We start from the raw sequence: 25651 nt of genomic DNA, 5'->3' as shown, positions 1-25651 counted from the left end.
GCACACCTTGATGTACATTTTACTCTGTCATCTGAACTCTAAAAAGTGGAGGCTAGAGTCCGAAGAAGAAATTCTGCAGTTTTAGGACTTACTCTGTTTATTTACTAGAAGCAGAAAGGGTTTTCTTCTCTTTTAAAAACCAGCGACTGAAAAATGGGACTCACGTATTACATGAAAAATACTAGGAGCAGGGTTGATAGCACAAATGTACATTTTATAGCACCATTCTGAGATCTTTAGTTGCAAGCCCACTATGTTAAATGGGAGGGATTAATTCATTTTGTTTTGCCAATCAGTCTCTACCTAGAAGTCAAATTAGCAATTAAATTAATCGCTGAGCGTTTCCTACCAGTGAGAATAAAAAGGAAATTTCACTTTGTCTGGCAAAATGTAGTTCCCAAGGCATTTGAGAAGTTAGCGAGCAAAACAGTTCCAAAAATTTGGCAGATCAGACATTCAGCCACCAAAAAAGGAAAGAGAAAGGAAGTGAGACACATTTTAAAAAAATATGTCTGAGAGGAGGAAATGACTCGTCCTTTGAGAAGAAATCTATATAAGGCACATAAAGCAGGCTATTCTTTGTGGCTTTGACTAATGGAAAAGAAAACAAAAGAAAAAGCAAAGAGCACTCTGTATATCTTGTGGAGCAGCACCATGTTAATTTTTTAGCCCTTTCTATCTGAGATGGAAACCTAAACAGAATTTGGTGACTGCTGTTAGGGCTTCTAATTTTTTAAAAAGCTATTAATCTCACAGTGAACTGTAAGATTAAAAAAAATCAATATGCAGTGTTGTAGCCATGTTAGACCCAAGGTATTTAGAGACACAATATGCAGTGTTGTAGCCATGTTAGACCCAAGGTATTTAGAGAGACAATATGCAGTGTTGTAGCCATGTTAAGCCCAAAGTATTTAGAGACAAGGTGGGTGATGTCTCTTATTGGATCAGCTTGTGTTGGTCAAAGAGATAAGCTTACAGAGCTCAAGAAGAGCTTGTCTCTTTCATGAAGGCAAGTGCATCCAGTAAAAGATATTACCTCATCCGCCTTGTCTCCCCTCTTAATGGAAAGTATCATTTACTGTGTGACTCAGAAGGCAGATAATGAGGTGTGGAGTCTTTACACCCAGCTGCCTGTCTGAACCCAGGTCACTCTGGTAACAAGTAAAAATGGTTACTAATCAACAGCTATTTGATGTCCAGTCAATAAAATGGTCTGTTCAATGCAGAGTGAACAGTTCTTTGCACCATCCCTGGCACCTTCTGAGAAAGGGATTGAATTGGCAAAAAGAATGGCCCCAGGGCTGAGACTGGGTGACCTGAGGACAGCTGTTCTGAACCAAGTCAGTGTATTCATGGAGGGATTCAGGTTTTGGTGCTGTCATTTGAAAGGCGTGCTCTGCGGGATGGGATGGCATAGAGGCACTCTGGCTAGCCTAGTGCTTCTATCTACAGAGAAGAGCTGATGAATTTTCTGCCAGTGTCATGAAGCTCAGCTGCCCTCATGCAGGAAGGATATGAGGCATCTATATAAAGAACAGATAACTGCATGAAATCAAATCACCATTGTATAGGATTTTCAAAGACAGTCACTATAATAGTGAATTTGTTATAAAAAGGCAAGATTGACCTAAACACTTCCTATAGACACCTTACATAAAAAATTGAACTACAGTGGTTGAGCATTTACCCACACATTGTCCACGTTTCATCCAGGAGTAGGGATTTTTAAAAGTTGCAAATTGCATTCACTAAGATATTTTTGCAGTAGAAAAAAAAAAGAGTATTTTAACTAAGTAGTGTAGTCCATTTAAACATAACTGTGATCTGATTATTTTAGAACTATAAATGACCTATTTCACCCAGGTAGAAAAATTAGACATACTGGTTAACTCCAAATCCTTCAGTTTTTATATATGTAAAATCTGTTACTGGTAGCAAATTGTTGTTTGTTACTCTGTGCTTTGGACAGGGGGAGCTTTGGGGAGGAAATGCCACATTTGGGGCAAATGGAAGAAATGCTTTTGTTTGGTGTGGGTGGTGGTGGTGTTCATTTTGTTTAGCTTTTTTGGTGGGGTTTTTTTTTGTACACCCTCTTCACCAGGAGTAGGAGATTCAAATAGCTGTTTGGTATGTTAGTATGTTTATTTTAATAGTTAGGTGGTAAAGGAGGTGGACAAAGGGTAATGATAAATTGCAGATGTGGTAAGTTAAGCACCAGGATAATACTATCCTATGGACAAGGTGTAGAAACATACTAATACAAATACAGTAAAATTTCAAGTCTGCTAGTTAGTAGCATAAACTTATGAGATAGTCAACTAGTGGTGGGATTAGTTTCCCCCTCCCCCCCCCCCCCCCGCCACTGCCAACTGGGCTCTTGCTACAGTTCAAAGGCAGAGGTGCCCTAATAGAGTAATCTAATAATCAATGGAAATCCCATTGACTATTCAATTAGTTAATTAATATAAATTTTACATCCCTACTAGGTAGTAGTAACTTGAAAGAATACTTTCCACTGTAGAAACTGGATGCTTTTATCTCTGCTGATGACCATGAGCGAGTTCAGGGATGCAGAAATGTTACTCAAGAATATTGTTTTCCCCAGTAGGCTAATAGGTACAGCAAACATGCCAGCACTGGGTCTCTTTTTGAACATGCGCCTGTAATTTTGAAAAGGCTTGTTTGGTGTTTAAATAGGTACAGTTTGCAAATCTCTTAATTCCTGTGTGTTGTCTGCTTTGGCTATAGTGGTTGGGTAACTTCTAAAGATTGAATACTGTATCCACTGACATTACTTATGTAGCTCAATTCAGAAGGGGATGTGATTTTGTTTTTAATGACAGAAAAGTGTAAAATTGCTTTGACCAAAATGTGATCTTCAGCTGGCATCTCACTTGAAATCCCAAAAGAGAATACAAGATTCTATTCTTCACTATTCCCTGAAGTTTTTTATCTAACCTATTTTTTTTCACTTCAGATGCCTCTTTGGGTGACTCATTCCATTACCCACATAGGAAATAATGTTCCCTAATGTCCTAAGCAAAATTTTTCCTTGTTTAGACTCCTTGGTACATCTATCAACCTTGCCTCTTTTGTAGACTGCTGTTTAAAATAGCTCTAAACAGTTACACTGTATCATCTTGTGTCTCTTTTCCAGATCTTATGTAGCTGATTGCCATTATCTTTCCTCCTTCCCTCTTTTTTGTCAACACTTTGGTAATTTTTGTTGCCTTCATAAGATTTTTTTCCTCCTAATTTTCTGGGTTTTAACAGATCTTTTATGTGAATATCAGTATTCTTTGCAGGGCTGCAGTAGTAAATGTGTGGTATTAATTCCTCATAGCTAAAAGTGATGCTGCTATAAACATATATAAATAGCAGATTTTTTTATTGAGGTGTTTTATGATGTATTGACATTTAAATTGCTTCAGTTTCCTGGATCATGCTTTCTGCCTTTGTACATCACTTCTCCTTCTGTTCTTTTGTACATTCCCTATGTTCATCAAATTGTCCAAAACATTTGAGAGTCGTCTTGTAAACTGTGGATGTATAGTGTCAGGTCCCATTGAGTTACAGGGATGAACTCAGTTGACATCATCTTAGCATTATCTTCAGGTATCAGCCTTTCTGAAGAGCTTTCCATCTCCAGATGGATGTATAAAAACCCTATTCCTTTGAGCTGAGGTTTCATGTTGCAATTGTTTGCCTCCCCAGTCTTGTTCTTGAAAACTTTCACTCCTGTCCTGTAGCCTTGCCTTGCTAATTTTCCTCACCCACTATCCCTTCGCACTCAGGGTTTTATGTCTAGGATTTTTAATCATCCATCTATCTTCCATACTGCAGTCTATGTCTAAAGTTAGTGGAACACAGATTAGCAGACCCTGGGGTTGTTATCCTAGAGCATCTACACTAGTTACTTCAGGTTAGGAATTGTTGAATCCTGGGTCCAAACCAAGGATTCCAACATCTACACTGCATTATGGAGGCCCAAGTCCAGCTGCCCATATCCCAGACTTCCTTGCACCCTACTAAAATGTGGCTACTCTCACCCTTTGTTCACGATGCCATATGGTAAAATTTTGTTGTCCAGAGGACAAAGAAATTCAGCCTGTGGGATTGGAAGTTACTTCTGGTGGACTCTGAGCATGAATCCAGTGGAATTGTGTCTACTGCAAAGCAGTAGGACTTGAACCCTGGATCCCAGGTTGACTCAAGCTTAGATCCTGGGTTAACATGTATGTGATGTCTGTGGATATAGACAGAAAGGGGATTAGGGTTGATCTGACACAGCAGTCTGGACATACTCTAAATGTACTGTGCCTTTTTCCAGGTCTAGTCAAATTGCTTTGTTTCTCTTTTGTGCTTCATAGTCTCACTTCTTACTGTCACCCATGAGATTCTTTCTATTAATTTAATTTCCCACTGCCTGTGTATTCTTGTTTACTATATTAAAATTAGACCTGGGTCATTGCTTCCTGCAGGTCAGTGTTTAATCTTAAGTAGAACTAATGTGACAATCAAACTTTTTTCAGTAACATTCTAAATTGTTTCGAGTGAGGGTTATTGATGAAGGGTTTGTTTAAATTAAAAGTATTTCACTCTATGTAGCAAGGCTTCTTGAAAAGTGTAGCTTATTATTGCCTTTTCTATTAGCATAAGACAATGGTGCTCAAAAGTTTAGCTCTTCAAAACTGAAGGTGAATGAATACAGGAACACTTTGCAACTCAGAACTATTGTTACATAAATCTTAAATTTTGGCACTTCATTAACGTCTACGATATAACAGGTTTTGTTTGTTTGGGGGGCACGAGGAGTCATACAACCTCCTTTCTGGAGAAATGCTGAGGTCACTGCAAAATCATTGGATCCTGAGATTTTGGCCGTTTGCTTGCTGGGCTCTGGCAAACATTGCTGGTAATGTTCTACTTGACTGCACAAGCCTACGGCAGCCTTTTGTGAGTGTGCTGTCCAATAGCCGTCATTAATATTTGGTTTCACACTTTCCTCTTTTTAGGATATGCCCTGGGAACCTTAATTCTCTTTGAGGAGACTTCCCTATTCAGGCTGAGATGTTAAATCTTGTGTGAAGTTCAACTGGCAGAGCAGAGCTGCTTTTAATTAAAACTGTTACAGCATTTTTGGCATTTTTTTCCCTTTCTTTAAGTCTCTGCTTTATACTCGTCTCCAAAAGGCAGTGCTGCAGTAAGGTGGTATCTGAATACCATGATGAGCCAAAAGCTTTTTGTAGTCTAATGTCTTAATATTGTTTCTTAAAGAGGTTGGCTTGGGGCTAAGTAAAATGAAGGCGGATGGGAAGGGGAAGTAGAGAGAGAGCTGCTTTTTCTAGTTTTGCTAGAAATATTTAGGAAAATATGTAGAGGGCTGTCTTGGATTTGTTGGGGCATGCTTTGCCTTTGACTTTTAGATAGCCTCTTGAGGCGGGTACCCCTTTTAGTGCTACATCCTGTGCCTCCATTACTTGGGATTAGGACACTGATTTCAAGCCCCTCTGTTTCTTGCTGTGTCTACTCCGAGTTTCAAAGAGCTCCAGTTCTTGCTAGATTTCACCCTTTTAGGAAGCAACCCAAGAGCCATTGTTTGATAGCAACCATGGACAAAAACAACACAAGCCAGCACTTTATTAGTTACCTCAAACACAATATTTGAGTCCATATTGACTGTATTGCCAGCTCCCCAGATACAGAACCCCCAGATTTCATCTCTCTTTCTCCTTTGCTTAGTCAGCCGAATTCTTAGGTCTATGCGTTCACACCTTGCTCTTTTGTTTCCAGTGAAGTCAGACTACTTCTGCATGTCCTCCTTCCCTTGACTCCTCTCATTTATGTTGACATTTCTTGATAGATGTTCATTTTAGCCTAAGCTTGCCTCCAGGACTCTTACCCGTTTCCCTATATGGTACAAAAAACACCCAATAGGGAGTGAGTGAGGAAAAGCGAGTCAAATATTTTTTTTCATAAAAATATTACAGGAATCTTTGCATGTTCATCACAGAACTGATAGCTGGACTTCTCATTGCTAAGGCTTTGTTCATCTGTCATCAGTCAGACTATTGGAAGCCTCTATTTTATTCTGAATTGATTTTTTTTAATATATATACCCCAGGCTGTGCTGTGTAGATGAGAGGTTCAGCTTTTATGAAAGCTGTGGCCCATCAAGAGATCTCTACAGTGGCTAAACAGTGTTAGGAAATGATGAAGGAAAGAGTGACTAGAATTGAAAAAAGCTGGTGGTTTATGTATAAATGATGAGCAGACTGAAGGATCTCTTGAACATCCAGACCAGCTTTTGTTTGTTCGAGATGCGTGGAAAGAAAAGGTAATTTTAGACATAGTGGTTTGAGAAGAGTTTCTCAAATGACAGCAAAACTGAGAGCGGGAAAAATGACTACAGTCCTAGGAAGAATTCTTAATCTACAAGAATTCTTAATCTACAAGGTATGTGGGTGATTTGAGTACCTGGGAAAAGAGAGAAACCCCTCTGTTTCCTTGCATAGCCTTTACCCTGGTGGAAATATGAAGGCTGCTTTTCCTGACTAGTATAGTGTGTATATTTATGTCCACAGTAGGAATGTGAATGTATTCTTGTGTACACTTGTGCCTGGGCTCATGGGTTAACCCTCACGGTTACACACAGCCCTCTCCCCATGCTGCTGACTCTTTATAAGAAACATGAACATTTTTATTTCCTGATTTTCAAAAAGTTGGGCCCACTAGGGCTTGTGGGTCTTGTGGCTGGGTTGGGAGGGGTATTTTGGTTTTAAGATCCTGTTGGGCTCTTGTCTGGTTTCTGGGACAATTTACTGCAGTGGCCTTTCCTTGTCTCAGTGGGTTGTTGGGGTGCCAGATGGTTTAACCAAAAATACCGAATCCCCTCCCTCAAAAAAAACCTCATGGGGGAGGGGGGGGGGGAATTCTGTTGGGGGGGGCAAAGTTGTTGGGAGAAGGGGGGGAAGGGCTCCAAGTTATTAAGAAAAAAACCCCCAAAAAAACAGCATGGCCTCTTTCAGAGTGCGAGCAGAGTCAGAATAGGGATAGGAACAGGGGAGCGGTTGAGCACTAAGACCCAGGGAAGGCATTGCTTCCCCTTGGTCTTTAGGCTTTTTTGCCGGTAGCCATTTTGTTTCCTTGATCAAGCCAGAATGCAGCTTCCCTGTGGAACCAGGTAAGCAGGGGAGCTGGGAGTGTCGGGGGGTTCTGGAGGAGGGAGGCTGGGGGCTGGACCCAGTTGCCGAGTGTGTTGTAGGGTTGCCAGGTGTCTGGGGAAAAAATCAGAAAATACCGGACATTTTAGGTATCCGGTATTTTCTGAAATTTTTTTTACTGGACAGGAGGCGAAAATACTGGACTGTCTGGGTCAATACCAGACACCTAACAACCCTAGATCACATGATTGAAATCCAGTGGTGGGCAACCTGCGACCCACGTATCTCCTCTCTGCCCCCTTTCCCCTCACCCCTTGTGTACTGAGTCACTGGAGCCCCAAATTTACCTACTCCTCCCTCCCTCCTCCCAGCTCCAGGAATCACCTGATTTGTGCTCCTCCCCTCTCTCTCAGAGCTTGAACAGCCACAAATCAGGATTCATGGTGTTCGAGCTCTGGGAAGAAGAGAGAGTCGGGACGGAGCACGAATCAGGAGATTCCTGATGCTCTGGATGTGCTGGGAGGGGAGAATAGGTAAGTGCGGGGCCCCAATGCCTGAAAGGTGTGGGACAAGGGAGCAAAGAGAAGGTCTGTGGGCCACAGGTGGCACCTCAGTGAGCAAAATATGCTCCGTGGGCTGCAGATTGCCCACCACGGGTATGGATTGTTGTGACAGTGAAGACTAAGGAAGTTGTCTCATGGACTTGTGAGGTACTTCCAGATCACTCCTTAGATGCAAGTCTAGCAGGGCTGCATTTACGTTGCAAAGCAATAGGGCTGTGACCTTGGATCCTGGCTTAACTCGAACTTGGCTCCTCTAACCCTACAAGTCCTAGGATCATGGGTCTGAGCCCAGGGTTAGTACTATCACAGTGTAAATGCCAGGGCAGGGGTGAGTTGGGCCCTGGCAAAAGCACAGGCTTATGCTGCAGTGTACACATACTGAGTCCTTTCCCTCTGCCTCCCTAGATTTTAGTGATAGAGATGCAGTTGTGTTAATCTGGTCTAGCTGAAACAAAAGTCAGTACTATGCAGCACTTTAAAGACTAACAAGATGGTTTATTAGGTGATGAGCTTTCGTGGGCCAGACCTACTTCCAGGGTCTGTCCCACGAAAGCTCATCACCTAATAAACCATCTTGTTAGTCTTTAAAGTGCTGCATACTCCTGTCTTTTGTTCCCTGTATTTTAGGTTTTGCTGTAGAAAGTGAGGTGTTTTTTTTTGTTTTGTTTTTTTTTGGTACAAATCCATTTTTGTTAATTGGCTACCCTGTATTTTGACATGACCTTTCAGCTTCTTGAGGAGCAGCCTCCATCAGTTGCTCCCATTTACTGAGCCTTCAACAAAAGTGAGAATGTCTTTCCTACTGTTTGGGGGGTGTAATATTTCTGTAGTAGTAATGATATGTCCTCCCTCACACACTCCGTACAGAATGATCTGGTGTTTGATATCATACTACAGAAAGTGTGGTGCTTTTCTGAGCTCTGATCTTTCTCAAACATCTTACAACCTGTAAACAACTCTGTCTGATAGAGCTGATATCTGTCTATCTTAGAGTCACATTATTAATCTGTTAGAGCATTTTTGTAAAAGTATTTATCTGGTTAAGCTCTTTCTGAAGGAAATCTTAAAATAACATCTTCCATGGGAGGCGGTATTGGGGAGGGTTTGCTGTTTGTTTTTTGGTTTGTTCGGTTTTTTAAGTGAGGGGAATGCAGGGTAAGGATTGTAATTGTTAATACTTGCTTGGTATCAAATGGAATGTTTAAAAATGAAACTTTTCCATTTGAAAAGGTGACTAGTTTAGGATCTGTTTTCTTAAAGTAATTGTTGCCAGTACATTTGTAGCTGGCATGAGGTTTATTTTTTTTGGGGGGGAGAAGGGGGAGGTTGTGTTCTTTTCGGCCTGTAAATTTACCTTTTAATTAAGTAAACTGTGTCTCTTATTTTTGTTATCTTCTGAAAATATGCTCCAATTTAATTAGTGACTTGTCTCCCCAGAGGGTTTTTAAATGCTTGAGTTTTAAAAATAAATTAAGAAATCCCTCTTTGTTACCTATGTTCTAGCTAGAGCTGTTGCTCCTTAGTAGTATTTACAGTAACTGATGCTGTTCAGCAAGTCGTCTTCTCCTTTTCTGCATCTCCAGAGCACAGAGGTAAACGTGTTTGTACTTGAATGTGACAACACTGGAAAATAATTGTTGTTCTGATTATCTTAACTGAGATGGAATTTGACTTCCATACTTTATGGGTGATCGGCTGACCCAGGCTGCTAGGACTTTGATGGAAAGACTGAGTTCTTCCATTCTGCAACCAGTAAATGGATTAAAACAAGTCTGGACAGCAGACAGTAGGACATACACCATTTTATGTGTCAGACTTTTGAGATATGCATAGATTTTCAAATATTTCTAAGATTACCTGTTTCTGTTTCTAGATTTTATTTATTGATCTTTTTGGTTGCTTGTTTAAACAGTGTTAGTCTAAGAAGTGCTTTTTCATGGAAAAATGGGCTTTTATACTAAGAATTAGTACCATAGAATACTTTCTGAATTTTAAAAACCTGAAGGGAAATCGGCTTTTACCAGTCACTGGTTAGAACGGTGCAGTGGACAACCCTCTTAAAAAGAAACCATTCCGTTAAATCAGTACATCCCTCTATGAAAGGTTAGGATGGAAAGGTTAGGATGAAATATTCGTATGCAATATTGTGCCATGAAATAAATGTCAGTAGCACTAAGGAGCACTTTGTTAAGACCTGCAACTGTTCAGCATGGAAATGTGCTAACATGCTGCTCATTCCATAAATACTTTCTTGTTCAGAAAAAAAAATGCATTCTTGACAACCGTGGTGGAAGTGTAGGGGGTTGCTGTAGTTAGACTGTTATTTAACTTGATGTGTACAAAATAACTTGAGGTGTAAGTGCAACTTTGGAATGTTTTTTTTTTTTTTTTTTTTTTTTTTTGGTTCTTTGGGCGATATCTCAATGCTGTCAGTGAATGGGAAAACCATGGAAATGGACCCAGATAACCAGTGCAGAAACGTTGGTTTCCAACACTTCACACCAGAACTCCTAAAATTACTAAGCAGGTGTCAAAGCTTAGTTTCTGCAAAAAAGCAAGGAAAATCTGATAATGGATTAAGTGCAAGGTGGGGCAGTGGGAGATGAATCACTAGTTTATATAGTAAAATGAATAGTATGGTTTTGATTCTGTCCTTGGGGCCTAATTCTACAAATGCTTGTATGAGTAGTTCCGTCAGGCTCAATGGGGGACTGCATACATGTGTGAGGTTTTGCAAGTTTGGGCACTGATGTGGCATCTGACCCCTATTTTACGGGCTATAGGTTGGTTTCTCTGCAATTTAGATTTCTAAGTTTGGGCTGCAGTCTGAGCTCTGGGATCCTCCCACTTCACAGGGTCCTAGAGCCTGTTCCAACCTGAGCCTGGAAGTCTTCTCTGCAATTAAACAGCCCTTCCGGCTGAGCCCCACAAGCCCAAATCATCTGGCCCGGACCAGCCATGGGTATCTAATTACACTGTGGACTTACCCTGTGTGGTCATCCCCTGCATCAGCTTCTTCTACTGGCTGAGTCTAGGCCTGAGATGGTAAACTTCTGGGGGCAGGCACTATGCCTTTGTATGGGCTTTTGTGCACATGAATGTGTTTTATCAGGTACTGTATGTACTTTACCAGTTATTTTCCATATATATCAGCCTCATAATATAGAGATTGGGAAACAGTCAGTTAACACTATTGCCTTTAACTGCAGATTCTTATGCACATGTGCTGAATTAGGTTCTGAATATAATCAGTGTTGATATACCTGACAAAATGTGAAAATCTCACCAACATTGGGCTGGTTTACCTGCCTTATACAAACCTTTTAGTTACACAGTTGGGTAAGAATCCATGGTAACGAGGTATCTTCTGTTTTCCTCTTTTCTGATTCTAGAAGCATAATCTCAGGTCCTAAAGGCATTGTTTGACAGCTCCCCACAGGCACGCCTTTCTCCACACATGGCATAGGAACTTGCAACTTTCATTGGCAGGGCATGCTTGTTACAATGGGCATTGAACTCTGGCTGGTCCTGTTTACATCAACAGGACAAAAGATGTGAGTCCTGCTTTGGATGCAGAGAGAAGCAGTTTCTCTGACACCTGTCAAAATGTATGGTACTGTAGACTAGTGATGGGCAACCAAGCTAGTGACTGGGCAACATGAGTGGCCCTCCTTCATCCCAGTGGGCTGCAAACTTGTTGTCACCAAGACGGTCTCTTGGGAGTGAGTAGATTTACTGTCTGCACATGGGTACCTAGAATTTTGTGGGATTTGTCAATTTGGAACCGTAGCTGTACTTTGTTTGGATGCAGAGGGAGTGCACGACTGTCACCATCAATGTTGGGTGCAGAGAGCACACACCTCGCTTCATGTGCCTTTGCTTTAGGTACGTGCCGTTTGAATAACACCGGTAAGAAAAAGCTACACTGATGGAGACCAGTGGAATCTGGCAACCCTACACATGGACGACAGTAAACAAAATAACATACAGGCCACACAAAGAATCCCGATGGGCCGCATGAGGCCTGCAGGCTGCAGGTTACCCACCACTGCTGTTGACTGTTCATTACACCTCATGTTAACAGCTGTCAGAAATTGTAACAAAGTCCATGTCTACACTAGAGACCTTACAGCAGCACATCTGTACTGATGCAGCTGTACTGCTGTAAGATCTCCCATGTAGCTGCCACTCTATGCCAATGGAAGACAGTTCTGCCATCAATATAATTAAAACAGCAGCTGGAGAGCATCTTCTGACAACATAATGGTGTCCACAACGGTGCTCCTGTCAGTATAACTCATAGCACTTGGCGGGGAGTCACATCCAGGAGCAACATTTTTTAATCACAATAGTGCGAGTCTTGACACATCTTTTTAGTCTACTTATGAAGTATCTTTCTGGCTACTTGAAGTGTGATTGGTATCTGTGTAGCCTTTGAATAGCTACAACTAAATTGGGGTGAGACCTGTTTTTAAAGTGTTACCTTGGCATTTGACTTCTTGTGTAACCTCAGCTTGCAGAGTGTACCTACATCAAGTTTGTGTTCTTGTAATTCTCCACTGGTGTCGCCGTAGGGGCTGTAATGTAAGTGGGATTACAGATGCTCTTAATACCCTGCTCTCTAACTGTAGTTAAACCACATGGTAGTTATAGGTTTAAAAAAAAAAAAAGCCCAAGCTTGTTCTGAACTTTAGCTTCCCTCTGTGGAACTTTGCTTTTGGTGAATTACAAACTGTTAATTTTTGTAGCATAGGCCATGTCAAAAATAATCTGGGGTTCAGTAAGAAAAAGGTAGCTTGGTTTTGAAAACTTAGTGGTTAGGAATGTAGCAGCATGTCATTATTGACATTGACTCATGTTTCCATCTAATGCCATAGTTTGGAAACTGGTGCATGCATTTCTTGTGGCTTCCATCCAAAGAACTCCAAGCGCCTTAAACTGCACTTTTTAGGGGTAGATGGAGGCACAGGACTTAAGGAATCAAAAAGAAAGTCTCTGGCTCTGTCAGAGGCAGAAGTAAAGCCTGAATTGCCTTTCTAGCCTTGTGTTTTTAACTTTCTTCTCCATGTAGCACTGCTAATGACTATGCAATAGATGCTAATATAAATTCACACTTGGGATTATTTTTAATATAAATTCCTTTTTAAAAAAGTTATTCCATTCACTTATCAAAGGAAGGACTTTCTAAATAAGTATGCACATGTCTGGCTGGTGGATCAGACTTCTCTTCAGAGTGTATGTTCCTAAGAACTCTCATTTGTTACACCCCAAAGAAAGTTGAGACATCTGTTTTAAACACATTTGTGTTAACCTATTCTCCATGTAAGAGGTTAAGATTTCAATTAAATTCTAAACTGGAGTCCTTCTCTATAGTCTAACAGATTCAAGGCTGCAGGTTAACAAATAACAAATTCTCTCTTCCTAGGCTTTGGATTTATATTTTGTTTTATATTTATTTATGTATACATTTTATGTATTTATTTATATATTTTTTAAAAATGCCATTTAAAATATAGTTCTGTTTTTAGTTTTGGGAGCTTTCTTTCAGGATTACCCCACTTTTCTGAGTCTCTTAAAATGCCTGACAAGTAAAGAGCCCCAGTAAAGATTGTCTTTTGTATCCGTTTTCAGTATCCTTAGCTGTAATGAGAATATTACACCTTTCAGAGGGGTATGAATAACATCAATGTACAACATGCCATCCGGAGCCAGCAGGATTCTAGTGAGGTCAAAACTATCTAAATTTTGTTTACCTTTGGTCAGATAGCATTCACCTTCAGAGATGTTAATTCCTTGAGTTGGTTGGTTATTAAACTCTTGCTTTATGGGTAGAATAATAATCATATAAGATGCCTCAATTATGATGGGGCACTCAGCAAGCAGCGCTACATAACCAGTATCCTTTTTTAATGCATAAAGAGGATTTAATGTTTTCAAGCAAGTCTTTAAATAACTCCAGTTGCCACCCGTGGGAATACATTTTCTTGGCTGTCCGGTTGGAAGCTGATGTATGTGCCCAACAAGGAGTGCCATCCCTCTTCTGAAAAGTGCATGGGAGGGGAGCGAGAAAGATGGGTGGAATCTTAAGGTTTTTTCCACGCTGTTACACCTGGTACAAACCAGAGCCTTCTACATGAGCTGATCAGCTCTCTGACTAGTGACTAGTTCTGCTTATGTGCTTTCCCATTATCTTGATGCTTGGTCCACCTGTCTCCACACTCTCCTCTGAGACCAGTCCTGTTGAAACAGATCTTAAATGGCCCACAGCTGGGCAGACAATTACTGGTACCAGTGAAAATTTGGGAATAGTATGTCTAACACCTCTACAAGGAAAGCCTCTGACTCTCAAGGGAACTCATATGGCCCCCAGCACCTTAGCTGTCAAATGTGCCTGAAGGAAGGAAGGAACTAGGGATGTGAATGGTTAACCCGTAAGCCTCACCCTTAACTGATGAGGCTTACTGGGCATGGGTAGGCAGCTGCTCTGACTTTAACTGGTTAACCAATTAAACAGGATTTTACATCCCTAGAAGGAATGCTTGTACTCTTCCAGAGTTTCCCCATCAAGAGAAGAGATGTCCTCAGACAGGGGACGTGCAGGAAGTAAGATTCTCTCTTTCCTCTTAACCCCTGGGCTGCGCCCCCCCCCAATGTTTTTCCAGGCCCAACATTAGGTGGTATTAAGAAAGGCTGTAACCACCGTTACCAAGTGGCAGCATTCTGACACTTCTCTGTGCTGTTTCTTCAGTAGACCCAGGCTTTGACGCTATTTTATATCAGGCCCACTGAGACCAGCCTGCCTCCAAGTATCCTCTCCTGGTGCCCTCCCAAATGAAATGTCAGGAAAAGATAATCACAGCTATGTAAACCCTGTTGAGAACGTTTTATGTAGGTTGATTGTGTATTGGCATTTGTTAGGGTTGCATCACCAGTCTTATGTCATTCATGTATCTTTCTGCATAAATATATGCTTGCTAGCTCTTGCCCTGAACCATTCTGCTAGTAATTGATGATATGTTTGTGCCTGGTAATATGCTTGCCACAGCACAGTGGCATCTAGCTGTTCTTGGTTCTTTTTCGTTCCTGTCCTTTTAAAATACAGTAAATGTATCCAAAATGACTTATTGAGGAAAAAGTAAATGAAAAGCCAGCTGAGGATTCCACGTTGCCTTGAACACACCCTGTGGTTCTAAGGTATTTCATTACATGCAGTCTATGCAACGTAGCAAACTGAGCTCATACCCTGCAATTCCTGGATGCAGAACGAAAGGGAAGCACAGAAGCAAAGAAATTCCAAGTTAAAACGTATACTATATTGAAGTCAGATGCTTCACAACATTTAATTCCAAAGTAACTTTTGGTGCATTCATTCTTCCAATTTTCATAAGTGAGAGTGAGTGTGTATTTGTATTTGTGTGCTCCTACATGTCATATAAAACTTGACAACCTTTCAGTTGCTTTCACTTTCCCTCTAAAATAACTACAAGTAAGAAGTGAAGTTTTTTCTTTCTGAAGGTTTCAAAGAATAAAACTGATGCTGTCTGCATTTATTCTTACACTTCTGCCATTGGCATGAATGCTGTTGTCTTGAGTGGTGGCTGCCATTCCCTCACATTAATAGCCTCTGATGTGGGGGACACATTAACTCAAACACATGTTTGATAATGACTGGTACTGCACACAATTTGGGGAAGAGAGAGTGGATGAAAGAGGTTGACACTGCATATTTATTTTGCATCTGCCTTTGTTTAAGTGATTTATGTGGATTTATATTTATTTATGTATATTGAAATGTCTTGCAGAGCTTTTTTACTGCACTTCTCTCTGAGTGTGTAATTGTTCAAAGGCATGTTAACATTTAAAAGTTGGTTGAGGTTTTTTTGGAGCCATTTAGTCTCTTAACAGAAAGTCTTTAGGGAGGTGTCAGTTTAAGAAGGCTTTTTGGCCTCAGCAGGCGCCAGTTGGTGGCTGTGGCCACCATATTGCATCCGCCATTTTGATTCAGCAAAATGAATCATAGGGGAGCATAGGGGAGCCAGAAGATGTGGGCTGCATTCAGGGAGCATGAGGGCAGCTTTGTGAGCCTTGGGGGCGGCTTCGCATGCAGCACCGGTGGGGGCTGGGGGGAAGAGTCTCATGAGGCTCACAAGCCACGGGTTGGCCACGCCTGACTCAGAAAATCTCATCAACAACATTTGAAAACTGGGTGATAACAATAGTACAGAGTATTGCAGCAGCCTTTTGGTTTATAGAAAACATGGTTTATATTTGGTTTATAGAAAACATGTTTCATTCTGAAGCAGAGGTACAACTCATCTTCTTAAAGATGACTTCACCCAGATGTTTGCTTTGCCTTTCTCTGTTTGATCAAAACTGCTTCCATTACATGTGCTTCATCATAATGAAAAACCCCAGCTCTTATTCATGTGAAACCTTTTGGTAGAAAGCTTTTCACACCATATACAGCTAGCCATTGAAGACGCCCAGTAATTTATTTACTGTTAGGAACACGTTCCTGTTTTTGGAAACAGTGAATTATGACTTTGCTAGTAATTCCTCATGTAATGCTGTAATTGTTTCATTTTCATACTTCATGAAGCATCCTCCTGTAATACAGTGGTTTTTAAACTTTTTTTTTCTCATGACCCAGTTGAAGAAAATTGTTGATGTCCATCTTGCAGCATAATTTGACTAGAGTCTGGGCTCCAGAGTGGGGTTGACGATGAGATTCTTGATTTAGTCGGAAGTGGAGCACAGGATCTTGTCCAAGGGATAAGTGTAACTGGACTGTTTAAAAATATTGACCATAATGTAATAAAATTTAACATCCCTGTGGTGGGAAAGACACCTTAGCAGCCCAACACTGGCATTTAATTTCAGAAAGGGGAACTACACAAAAATGAGGAGGTTAGTTTAACAGAAATTAAAAGATACAGACACAAAAGTCCATCTTCATGGAAACTTTTCAAATACATCATAATCGAGGCCCAACTTAAATGTATACCCTAAATTTAAAAAAGTAAGAAAACCAAAAAAGTGCCACTGTGGCTTGGCTTAACCAAGTAAAAGAAGCAGTGAGAGATAAAAAGGCATCGTTTAAAAAGTGGAAATTAAATCCTAATGAGGAAAACAGAAAGGAATATAAAGTTAATCAAATTAGGTGTAAAAAATATAATAAGAAAAGCTAGTAAAAACTCAAATGTAATAGCAAAATGTTTAAGTACATCAGAAGCAGGAAGCCTATTATAAATAACCAGTGGTGCCCCTGGACGATCAAGATGCCGAAGGAGCACTGAAGACAATAAGGTCATTGCAGAGAAACTGAGTTCTTTGCTTCAGTTTTCACAGCCGAGGATGTCAGGGAGATTCCCAAACCTGAGCCATTCTTTTTAGGTGACAAATTTTGAGGAATTATCCCAGATTCAGGTGTCATTAGAGAAAGTTTTGGAACAAACTGATAAACTTAACAGTAACAAGTCACCAGGACCAGATGGCGTTCACCCAAGTGTTCTGAAAGAACTCAAATGTGAAATTACAGAACTATTTACTGTAGTTTGTAACCTGTCCTTTAAATCAGTTTGTATACCTAATGACTAGAAGATCGCTAACGTGACACCATTGTTTAAAAAGGGCTCTAGTGTTGATTCGGGCAATTATAGACCAGTAAATCTATCAGTACCAGGCAAATTAGTTGAAACTATAATAAACAATAAAATTAGACACATAGATGAACATAATTTGTTGGGGAATAGTCAACATGGTTTCTGTAAAGAGAAATAATCCCTTGCTAATCTATCTACTAGTAGGGCTGCCAGGTGTCCGGTATTTGCAGGCTCTGTCCAGTGTAAAAAACAGGAAATACGGGACATGTGAAATGTCTGGTATTTCCTGTTTCCCTCGGCTGGAAGCCCGGTGGGGAAAATTTTCCCCTGCCACATCTGGCGGGCGTGGGGGAGTAAGGAGCACAGCAGAGTCATAGTGAAGGATGTCAGGAGGGGGCTGAGTGCACGCTGCTCTGGCCCATGTGACCAGCAGAGACCTGGGAGCTGGCCCCACATGATGCCTCCCTCAACACCAGTCATGGCCAACCCGCGGCTCTTGCCCCCCAGAAGTGCAGCTTGCGAAGCTGCTCCTGTGTGCGCACACACACCACCCCCCAACGACCCCTGCCCTGTGCTTACTGGGTGGAACTGTGAGATTTTAAAAATGGCGCCTAAGATGACAGCCATCTTAAAGGGACAGCCTCCTTTTTTTAAATATGTATTTATTTATTTTTTGCTCCCACAATTCTGTTCTGGGAGTGTTTTGTTTAACAACTTTGGTCTTGCCCCCCCCCCCCCCTTTTTTTTTCCTCGACAGAATTTTTTCCCGGTGTTTTTTTGGGGGGGAGGAGGGTTCGGTATTTTTTTGTTAAACCATCTGGCAACCTTATCTACTAGAGTTCTTTGAGGGAGTCAACAAATGTGGACAAGGGGCATCCAGCAGCTATAGTGCACTTAGATTTCCAGAAAGCCTTTGACAAGGTTCCTCACCAAAGGCTTTTAAGTAAAATTAGTTGTCATGTGATAAGAGGGAAGGTCCTCTCATGGATTGATAACTTGTTAAGACAGGAAAAAAAAGGGTAGGAATAAATGGTAAGTTTTGAGAGTGGAGAATGGTAACTAGTGGTGTTTCCCCAGGGTTCATACTGGGACCAATCCTATTCAACGTATTTATAAGTGATCTGGAGAAAGGTAAACTGAGGTGGCAAAATTTGCAGATGATACTAAACTGCTCAAGATAGTTAAGACCAAAGCAGCCTATGAAGAGCTTCAAAAAGATCTTACAAAACTAAGTGATTGGGTAACAAAATGGCAAGTGAAATGTAATGTTGATAAATGTAAACTAATGAACCCTGGAAAAAATAATCCCAACTATACATACGATATGATGGGGATTCATTTAGTTATAACTACTCAGAGAGAGATCTTGGAGTCATTGTGTATAGTTCTCTGAAAACATCCACTCAATGTGTAGCCGCAGTCAGAAAAGCAAACAATATTAAGAATCATTAAAAAAGGGATAGAGAATAAGACATAGAACATGTTATTGCTTCCATATAAAACCATGGTACACCCTCATCTTGAATATTGTGTACAGATGTGGATGCCTCATCTCAAAAAAGAGATACTGGCATTGGAAAAGGTTCAGAAAAGGGTAACAAAAATGATTAGGGGTTTGGAATGGGTCCCATATGGAGAGAGTTTAAAAAGACTGGGACTTTTCAGCTTAGAAAAGAGGGGAGACTAAGGGATGGGGGGATATGATGGAGGTATAAAATCATGATTGGTGTGGAAAAATTATTTCCTTGTTCCTATAACATAAGAACTAAGGGTCACCAAATGAAATTAATAGGTAGCTGGTTTAACACAAACAAAAGGAAGTTTTTCTTCACACAGTGCATAGCAGGCCTGTGGAACTCCTTACCGGAGTATGTTCTGAAGACCAGGACTTTAATAGGGTTCAAGAAAGAATTAGATAAATTCATGGAGGTTAGGTCCTTCAATGGCTATTAGCCAGGATGGGTAGGAATGGTGTCCCTAGCCTCTGTCAGAGGCTGGGAATGGGTGATTGGAGAGGGATTGCTTGAAGATTCCCTGTTCTGTTCACTTCCTCTGGGGTATCTAGTAGTGGCCTCTGTTGGCAGACAGGATACTGAGCTAGATGAATCTTTGGTCTGACCCAGTGTGACTGTTTTTGTGGGAACTTTGGGGCCTAGGAGGGGCCTCCAGCTGGAGGCGGAGGGGCTTACCTTGAGTGGCTCCCAGTCAGCAATACAGTGGGGTGTTAAGGCAGCTTCCTGTGTCTCCTGACACTCCAGATCATGCTGTGCCCCAGAAGCAACCAGCAACAGGTTCCCAGCCAATGGGAGTGTGAAGCTAGTGCTCAGTGCCCCTTCCATCCTTCTAGGAATTGGGTCTGCTGCCATCTGCTTCTGGGGCACAGCGCAGTCTGTGGTGCCAGGACAGGCAGGTAGCTGCCTTAGCACCCCCACTGGTCACCCGATCACCCTGTAGCAGTGAGGCCCAGTGCCTGACATTCCACGACTCAGTCCTGGGGTGTGACCTGTAGTTTGAAAATTGCTGCTCTAATAAATATCTGCTGCTAACAAATCTAATAATCCATCTAGAGCAGATGTATTTAATAAAACCTCTCCCTAAGTACTGGGGATGCGAGGGGGAGAAAGAGAAGGCTCTAGCAGCATGTCTAAAAGCCAGCAAATTAGGGCTACTGTAGAGCTGAGAGTCTTCACAGAGAACTTCTTGCTGACAACCTTCTCTTCTCCAGCTGTTGTATCTGTGCCGATCCCATGCCTAGCCTAGGAGAATGTGATCAGTGCTAACAGTCTCTACTCCAAACTGGACTAACAAGATTCTTTCTGTGAATTCTAACCATGGTGCATTTGTGGTTGCATGGGGAGTTTTGAACAGTCCCAGCCAAAATTACAGTGTGTCTTGGCCTGTCAGTCATGAGAAATGCTGTGCTGATGTGTCACTCTGTGTGTGGCTTCCCCTTCCCCTCCCCACCACAGCCCCAAATAAGCAGCTGATGTGAAACCTCCATGCTCCTACTCGCCAGCTTTTTGCTATTACCTGACAAACCACATTCTTAATCACAACTTTGGGGAGTAGGGAACTATACAGAAAAACCCAAGCCTCTATTTTTTTTGATTGTTAGGCTATTAGTGTTTTTTCTCACATTCTGATTTTTTAGAACTAAATTTTGTCCGTCGTAGTTACAAAACACTGCCATAAAAATAACTCTTCCAACACAGCTTTTAATTTGTTCCCTTCCATAAGCCAACCAGAATGAGCATGTGACAACCCAAGGAGACTCATTTCTTGCTGTTGCAGTATGTTGTGACTCTTACTGGTTTTCTGTTTGTGGCCATGCTGTATTAATAAGCAGTTTTTGCCAAACTGAATGCCCTTCTGAATCTAATGAAACTTATTGAAGCAGTTCACATAGACTGGTCTGTCTCTGAGCTACAATGCAAATAGCACTGTGAAATTTTCAGAAGTGCTTTGTGCTCTGAGAATCAATGGGACTGAGTCTTGAAAGTCACCTGTGTTTTCTTGAAATTTTTTTTTTATTCAAGATCTTCAAAAATGTGTCCCTGAAGTTAGGTGAGTGAAGGAAGAAATGCCGGGTACTTTGTTAATTGAATTAGAGCAGCTTCCATTTAGATGAACAAATTCAAGACATGGTTATGGCTCTGCAGTGTGCTTCTGAATTTTTTCAAGTTTTTTTATTTCCCCTTCTATGGGCATTATATTTAATTCAGTAATTCTAAGCTTTAAAATGGTCTCTCTTTTTTGAATGCATCATCATGGGAGAATCCTATCTACATACCTTGAACCCAATTGAGGCACAACTGCTCTTTGCCAGCTGTTGGTTATCCTAGAGCAGGGGTGGGGAACCTCAGGCCCGGGGACCAGATGTGGCCCCAGGTTTGCATATATTCGGCTCCTGAGTTTCAGGGATCCCCTTCCCCAGCACTGGGGAGCATGCACTGGTGCTCAAGCCCACCCGCTACTCCACCATGGGGCTGGAGCACACAATCTACTAGCCTGCCCGCCCGCCCCAGGCTCTGGTGTGAGGGGAATGTGAGGAGTGTCTGTCTCCTCAGTCGGGGGTCATGTCAGTGAGGGTGGGTTTTTTTCCTTCTCACTTGTGTGCAGCCCCCATCTGACTTTTCTGGGGTCAGTGACCCCTGACCCAGAAAAGGTTCCCCACCTCTGTCCCAGAGACATGTTTTCAGAAATGCACAGCCACTCCTGTTTGAAGCTGTTTCCTTTCCCAAAAGAAGTCCACTCCCACTTAGGCATTTAATCAAAATAGGTTTTTCGAGGGCGTTGTGCACATTTCAGTCTTCTAGCGCCGCTGTGTTCTGAGCTCATTTCCAGCACTGTTCTGGATATTGTTGCAAACAGGACCAAAGGAATTAGTAATGTGGTTCAGAAGTTGTAGACTGGCCTAGAGAGCCTTGGTATCCCCCACTTGTTGTCGTGCGCACCCTCACAGATGTTGGAGACTTTCAGAACTTGCTAATCTCTGGTGCTGCTGTCATGTGAATGCAGAGTTGCGTAGGTGCCTTTCTCCAGTTGTGATGGGTTGTTGTTGCAGTACATGCTTTTCACTTTCAGGGGGATTATTGTATTTGAGAGGCTGGATTTCAAAATTGTATTTTTTTTTTGGTCATAAGAGAAATGAATACAGATGTTCTGAGGAAATGGCAAAGCTAATGGTTTCTAAAATGGGCAGACATCTTTTTCATATCAAATCTTGCAGAGTGTGATTCCTATTAGTGCTTTAGTGACACTTATCTGATGTTGCTGAGAAGGAAATATGCTATGAAGAGGTTTTTTTCTGTCACTAACTATATTCTGTGTCTAGCATACTTAGCGGAACAAAGGGATTTAAATACTAGCAGTAGGTTTCTCCCCCGACCCTACTGCCTCCCACATGCCAAAAGCATTCCATAGCATTTTTTATACATATTCACCATGGGCAGTAAATTAAATGCCTTATATCCAGATGAGTTAAAAATTTCATTTTTCTGTTAAGCATCTTCTAGTTATCAAGCTCCAAACAGCAGGACCAGAGCTAGGATTTTTAAGGGTTTTGTCTACCCAGGGAAGCTAGTGTGCAGTAAGCTGAGCTGTAAATTTAAAGCTTCAAGGGTAGCCGAGTTAGTCTGTACAGGATAAACCTAAAAAAACCCAAATGGTCTGGTAGTATTTTATAGACTAACAAAACGCGTAGATGGTATTCATGAGCTTTTGTGGGCACAGCCCATTTCAGATGACCGGAGTTTTGTTTTAAGTGTACTAGGTATTCCATGTTATCGCCCCATGTGGACACTTTCTGAGCACTAAGAATACCCTCAGGTTTTTCCAAAGTGTATTAATGCCTTTGTGTGCATTGCCTTCTCATGCATTTAAGAGTATCAACATGAGATGTTTGCACATAATAATTAGTGGGGGCTTTTCCCCATGCAGACCAGCCCAAAGTTGTCTTAAGTGGAGTAAGCACCTCCACGTCCATTGAAAGTCAGAGAATTTAGATGCCTATGAGTATCCTGCCCAGGTTGCTATTAACGGTTTCCTGACTTTCAGGCCCCTTTTGTAAGGAGAGCTGAAGCTGCATCATTTCCCAATGTATGGGTGTTTGTCTCAGAACACTTTCAATAAGCTGTGTGATGTCAGATGCAGAAGAGGCATTGTAGCAAGCTGTGTAGTTAGAAATCGGTTTGTAATGTTTGGAAATATGAATTGGACAATTTATTTGTTAATGCAGACTGGTCCCTACGAGAAGAGTTGAAGCTACTGGATTCTTGTACAGAATATGTCTGAAGTCTGAAATTTTTTTTTTGGAGAACAGATTGTAGAGTGAGCTAAAATCTTGCAAAAAATATGAACTCTAATGCCAGTATAGCTTGTATTTTTTTAATAAATGGGCGAATTACCACTTCCCATTGCTAGAATTTCATGTAGCAGGAAAATAGTTCAGGTTAACCTAAAAATTGTCTGAGCAAAACCATTTATGTATTGGTTTAAAATGGGAATAATGACGCGGAATAACTAATTTACTAAATATGTATGCTCAGAAATGACTCGCCTCAAAATAGCCATACCGATCTCATTCTACACTAACGTTCAGCCGTGTTTCATCAACCTGGCTACAGAAAGAACAGTCTCTCTTTAAACACTAGTTTCTGTAGCTATTTGAGGTTTAACCAACTTCTGTTTAGGAGGCATTTAGACTTGTCATGAAGCAATGGCTCTTTAAGAATATCAGGCATCCTCATTTTTTTAAGCAGTTTTAAATTATGGCCTAATGCTTTCCCATTTTCAGACATGTAAATACAATGTAAAGCTTCTCATTTAGAAAAACTTTTTAGACTCTGGAAACCATCTTTCTGTTCTTACCATCTCAGTGTCACCTGGTCACTTGTATGGCTTGCTTATATTGCTCTTATATTGCTTGCTTATATTGCTCTTATATTGCTTGCTTATATTGCTCTTATATTGGCCCTGCTTGTGTCTTTGCAAGGTGATATGTAGGAGGCATAAAATACTGGAGATATGTAGACAATTAAATACACTTTTTTCCAGACCCTTTGCTTAAAATGGGTTACAAAGCAAGTCAATCAAATCTGGGACCCACTGTACCAACCTGATAAGATGTCTTCAACAGGGCTCACAAATGATACCCTGGGAAATGACTGTTGAGTGAAATTGGGGTCTTCAGTCCTTTACACTGGCTTTATTAGAAACCGCTCTTTACTAGTCATAGTGGCAAAGTTGTTTTTCAGAATTCTGCCTAAACATTCTATTTAATATGAAGATTAATTCCTATGGAAACAGCATGAAGGTCTTTCTTGGCAGTTATGTTTAATAACACCTTTACTTTTTTCTCTTGTGACCTTTGAACTTCCCTCTAATTGTTTTTGACTAAAGGTGAAGGCTCATGCTAAGAAAACCTTCCTGAGCCGGGGAGGAAAAAGCTGTGCAAATTGCGAGACTCCTCTGTAAAATCAGTGCTTTCCAGTGTTGTCGTAGGGATTTGAGCTGAAGATAAAAGGAAGAATGATCTGTTGTATGGTGTGGGTAGAGCAGAACAAAAATCTGTGGTTAAGTGGCTACGTGGTGTTGCTGGCTTAAGCACACAAAATGCTGCAAAAGAGATGTTTAGGCTTTGACAGAGAGAGCTTTTATTGGAAGGAGAGTGAGGGTTGAGTTCATTTGGTTTTCCCTTTCCTGTTACATTTTTGGTACAAGTTACCCAGGGGGGTTGTGTGGCTTTCCCCCCTAATTTTGGTAAATTTAGAGCTGTACATTAAATGCAAATTCAAATTTTCTGGATTTTCTGGACCAGCCATCACTATACATCCTATGCTGTTTATCGCTGTTATGTACTTTTTTTTTTACAAGAGAACAGAAGTAGTTAGCATTGCACTCACCAAAAGGACCAATTCAAGAAACGTGGAGACAAACATTAATACAGCTTCATCCCTCTTTACTCTCTTCAACCTTCCAATAATGCTATTTCTCAGCCTTCAAACACGGAGAACTCAATACATTCTATTATAACTTTCCCCAAGTCAGTGGTTAAACTTACCTTTTGTAATGTATGAACTTGGACTACATCTTTGATGTCAGGTTTCTGCTTACAGCATAGGTTTTACAAATTACTTTAATAAGTGGTTTAATTAGCGGAACACAAGTAGCATAAATGCTTGTACCTGGAAACGTTACTAACATTAGACATTTGCCTTTATTAAATCATAAAGCAAAACACAATATATTGATTGATAAATCCACATACTTTTTGTTGCTATAGGTAGGCAAGATAGCCAATCCTGATCTTTTGATTAGCCACTTTAATTACCAGATTTCCAGAGTAACAACACATGCAGGCTTATAACTTCCATTGAAAGATTGTACACGCCCACATGCTCTCACAACTTTTAAGAAAAGCCGTTCACCTTCTGGGAAAGTAAAGAGCTTCTCTTAATTGCCAGTGGGAGCCCATTCCACGCCTGATTGGCCTGTGGGCAGAAGGGGGAACGTGCAAAGTCTCCTCCCACCCCAGGGGTATGGGTGCCTAGGGGGAACTTCATGGGGAGGGGTAAAGACTTCACATGCTCCCTCCCCCCAGGCTATGATTGGTCTGTGGGTGGGGAAGCAGGGAAGTATTCTGGCCCCGCCTCTTCTTCTTGAGGCCCCACCTCTTCCGGTGTGGCCCAGGACTACTTAAAACATTTCTGAAGTGGCCCCTGGCAAAAAAAATTATTGCCCATCCCTGTGCTAGACCCATCTGAGCTGAGGAGGGATGGGACTTTCTTCTCCTGGCTTCTCCACAGCCGCTCTTGGAGGGAGA

The 25651-nt window shown here is 41.2% G+C and overlaps 1 protein-coding gene and 1 long non-coding RNA gene across 2 annotated transcripts in view; one reads left to right on the top strand and one right to left on the bottom strand.

The window, feature by feature from the left end:
• CHSY1 (chondroitin sulfate synthase 1) overlaps positions 1–25651 on the top strand; it is a 100908-nt gene that overhangs the window by 31334 nt on the left and 43923 nt on the right. The window lies entirely within an intron of this gene.
• On the bottom strand, positions 5775–24068 carry LOC142818293 (uncharacterized). The gene is made up of 3 exons (XR_012895699.2): positions 23945–24068; positions 11047–11254; positions 5775–5910 (listed from the first exon to the last, which is right to left on the bottom strand). It is a non-coding gene; the product is annotated as an uncharacterized LOC142818293 (long non-coding RNA).

Source organism: Pelodiscus sinensis, chromosome 14 (assembly GCF_052426305.1).
Source record: "Pelodiscus sinensis isolate ZL-2025 chromosome 14, ASM5242630v1, whole genome shotgun sequence".
NCBI classification, from domain to species: Eukaryota; Metazoa; Chordata; order Testudines; family Trionychidae; genus Pelodiscus; species Pelodiscus sinensis.
The sequence above is the reverse complement of the archived record's forward strand: the minus strand, read 5'-3'. Positions and strand labels throughout refer to the sequence as shown.